At 47.8% G+C, this 3,762-nt stretch overlaps 1 long non-coding RNA gene across 1 annotated transcript; it reads left to right on the top strand.

Annotated features, from left to right (window-relative positions):
• Positions 1–202: 202 nt before the first annotated feature.
• LOC112151168 lies at positions 203–2,928 on the top strand. The gene is made up of 3 exons (XR_002920088.2): positions 203–722; positions 861–1,038; positions 2,775–2,928. It is a non-coding gene; the product is annotated as an uncharacterized LOC112151168 (long non-coding RNA).
• The last annotated feature ends 834 nt before the right edge of the window (positions 2,929–3,762 follow it).

The following is a 3,762-nucleotide window of genomic DNA, read 5'->3' as shown; positions in this document are numbered from 1 at the left end:
CAGGAAGTGATGATGACGACGAGCGTCCGTCTGGACGGCGAGAGGGTTTGATATTACAGAGAAAAGACTTCCTGCCTCTCGTCTGCTGCTGAACCGACCCGCTGAGAGCCAACGGGCCCACACAGACTGTAAGCCGGTTGACCCCCCAGCCTGCATTCATTCAGCCAGCACCGCCCCCTCCCCTTTGGCCAGTGACATTTAGCTTCCTTTGAGTTTAGTTCTGCTTGTTAGGCCTGCAGAGTGCAGGGATCAGAGTTTTATGAGAATGAGATCTGGTTCCCCGCTTTGAGAGCCTTTCATTCCGTGGAGACTCCTCCTCCGTTCCAGAGCTTCCCGGCGTCTGGATCGACTCCCTCCGCTGGGAGAAAAGCCGTCTTGTGTTTCCTCTGTCGTCCCGCGTCGCCCGTCTTTATGCTCTGCCTGCTGGTGGCGGGCTCCACCACCGCGTCCGGCCTCAGAGCGGTTACCATGGCAGCCGCTTCGATCCGTCTCCTCAGGCCTAAACCTCTCTGAGCTCCTCCTCCTGAACGGTACCGCCGACCCAAACCGGAGACGAAGCCGAACCTCCAGTTTGTCACATGTCTCACACTAACTCATCCAAAAACCTGGGGGGAGGAGTTATGACACCTGTCTGGTTTTACCTGTCAGGTAACGTCTCAGCCTGGATCCTCAGCAGAGATTTACTGAGCTTCATGTGTTCTGCAGAAACAGGAGCAAAGCGGGTCAGAACTCTTTCAGTTCTATTCTATTCAGATCTATTCTCTTCTGTTTTTATTCAGATCTATTCTACTCTATTCTATGGACTCTTGTGATTACTGATGACATGAGAAACCTTCAGGAACCCCCACCTCTAATTCCAGGTGTGATGCACGTCAGTGGAGGTGTGATGATGTGGGCCTGTTCCACAGTCCGATCACAGGAGTTGATGAGTCTGTTGTCAGAGTCTGGACCAGCGCAGAGATGATGGATGTCGGAGGAAAAGCAGCCGAATATTCTTCATCCGAGCAGGAACGCAGCGCCATTAGTCACAGAGCGCAGGTTTGTCAGAAATCGAACGCCGCCGCCGCAGAGTGATCCCGGCAGATCCATAACCAGAACGGCGGGAGACACAAAGATCAATGAGATCCAGAGGCTCCGCCCACATCAGCAGCTCAGATTGAAACGTGGAAACGGTTTCATTCAGGTCGTCTTATGGCAGGTCTCTGTTCTTCAGGGAGTCTGGATCCAGAGGCTGAACTCCCATCATCCTCTGCTCTGCAGCCAAACAGCTTCCAGATTAACCCTTTGAAGTCTGTTTGCTTAAATTAGGGAGAAAAAAACAGAATTTCTGATTCATTGATTTTCTTCTTTGTTTGCTGATGGCGGAACATGAATAATCCGTGTGTCGGAACCTAAAAGGAACATTTACTTTCCTCTGTTTGAGGCCCGAGTGACTTTAATCCATCAGGCTGGGGGGGGGGCGCTCGGAGCAGAACTGGGAGGAAAACAATCTGAGAAAAAGAACAGAAGCAGGCAGTCGTTAAAGCCGCTCGCCGGACCCCAAATCAACTCTCCTTCACCAACGCTGCAAAGCTCAGGCGGCATTTTGGAAGTAATGTGTCACAAGTTAAAACCAAGTAAAGAAGTCCTCAGGAACGGGAGGGGGGGGGCAGAGAAACCCCCCAGAATAAACAGGAAGTCTTCCAACTTTCTAAGGTATTTGAGTGGTTGAAGGACCTCTGAGGCCGCTGAGGAACAGCTGATTGTTTCTGGTTTCAAACTTTGAGGCTGATAAAGAAATGAGATGAAGAGTCTTTGTTTCATGATCACTTATCTGTCTAAGTAACAGAGAAAATCTTCCAGTTTCCGGTCTGTCTCAGTTCTGATCCTGATCAGATCATGAAGGTGTTTACTCTGACAGACAGCTGCTGATGATCCTCATATTCATGTCCTGGAGAATCCCTCGTCAGACGGGAGGAAGATGCTCCTAAACGACGAGCAGCTTCATCTTCAGGAGTTTCAAACCAGCAAAACTGTTTGCTAGAAGGACCAGAAAGCCTAAAAAACTCAATGACCCTCCGCTGGTCAGTATCTTACAGGCTTTAGCTTCACGCCGCGTTAACCAAGACCAACCAATCAGAGGGGCCGAGGTCGGATGACGGCGTTGGGCAGAAAGCCTCTCAGCAGAAATCAGGGAGGTTTCATGTCCGGCCTCAGCTCAAGGATCACTCAGAGCGGAGAGACAGACGGTTCTGTTCTCGTTCAGGGCGAGCACGCCCCCGTACCCCTCCGGTTTGAGTCGTGGAGGTAAAAACCTCTTTAGTCCTGTGCAGAAGCTACAGCGCCTCGCCTTTCGTGAGCAGCAGATTATTTCCCTTAAACAGCAATTACAGTCCACTCCACCTTAATGACTGAGGGGGGCGGGGGGGGGGGTCTACATTCTGCTCACGTAATTGTTCTGCTGCTTTCTCCAGATGAACCTTCTGTCTCCTCCTTTCTCCAGATGAACCTCCTGTCTCCTCCTTTCTCCAGATGAACCTCCTGTCTCCTCCTTTCTCCAGATGAACCTCCTGTTTGCTGCTTTCTCCAGATGAACCTCCTGTTTGCTCCTTTCTCCAGATGAACCTCCTGTTTGCTCCTTTCTCCAGATGAACCTCCTGTTTGCTGCTTTCTCCAGATGAACCTTCTGTCTCCTCCTTTCTCCAGATGAACCTCCTGTCTCCTCCTTTCTCCAGATGAACCTCCTGTCTCCTCCTTTCTCCAGATGAACCTCCTGTTTGCTCCTTTCTCCACAGGAGCGCGGCGGCTCGATCCTCAGTGAGGGTGCAGCAAACTCTCATTATTCTGCAGGATTCTCTCTGGATCCCGTCGGGGTTTGTCACTCAGAACCAGAGCGTGTCATCTCCTCGGGACCAGAGGGGCGGCGTCCTTTGTGATGCGGCGGCCAGAGGGAGGGTTCTGGATGCAGGTGAGCCTCAGGTGCACAGAAACAGTAATAAGACTGGGTTTGTGGTCACTCTCTCAGGATTCAGTTCATCTGCAGACATTTCCTGAGTGGAAAACGGTTTCTGCTCTTCTATCAGACGATTCCGAGGAGGTCATAGTCTCTCAGGAGGTCAGCGACCTCACAAACATCGTTTCCCTCTAACAGAAACACCAAGTTCTCTAAAAAAAGGAAATATTTTGGTCATGATTGTGTTATAACCCAGAAAACGTCCAATTAAAAGATACTAAACACAACTTTAGGAATCAATGATTTAGAGAATTTATAAAGATATTTAGACTGATTTTACCAAAATTATACACTTTATTTTAAAATCATTGCTAAGAAAAAACAAAAACCTCAACAGAGTTAACGACTTTAATAAATAATTTACTGATTTCTTTGTATTTCAAAGCGTGAATTTGACAGTAAATCTCACTGAGACTGAGGACATGTTTTCTGAGAAATCTGACTAAAACTGACTCACAATTTACAACGATGTGTTATTGTCATTAAAATCAGCAGAAACATTTGAGAATAACGGAAATAAAAAATATAATAAATAATGACAAATATTTAAATCTGAAACTATTTTTTAAGCTTTAATGTAAAACTATAAGACAATCATTCTGGAGAAAAAAAATACATGAACAATAAAAACTTCAAGACATTTTAATGATCCAAAAACTGAACCAAAGGGACCAATGATCACCTGAGCAACTGCAGCTACCTGCTGTCTCCCACCTGCAGCCTTCACAACACGGGTCGACAAACTCAGACTAGACCTGATTGAGCTGTGA

This window comes from Oryzias melastigma, linkage group LG20 (assembly GCF_002922805.2).
Source record: "Oryzias melastigma strain HK-1 linkage group LG20, ASM292280v2, whole genome shotgun sequence".
NCBI lineage: Eukaryota > Metazoa > Chordata > Actinopteri > Beloniformes > Adrianichthyidae > Oryzias > Oryzias melastigma.
This window is presented reverse-complemented; position numbering and strand designations above follow the sequence as displayed.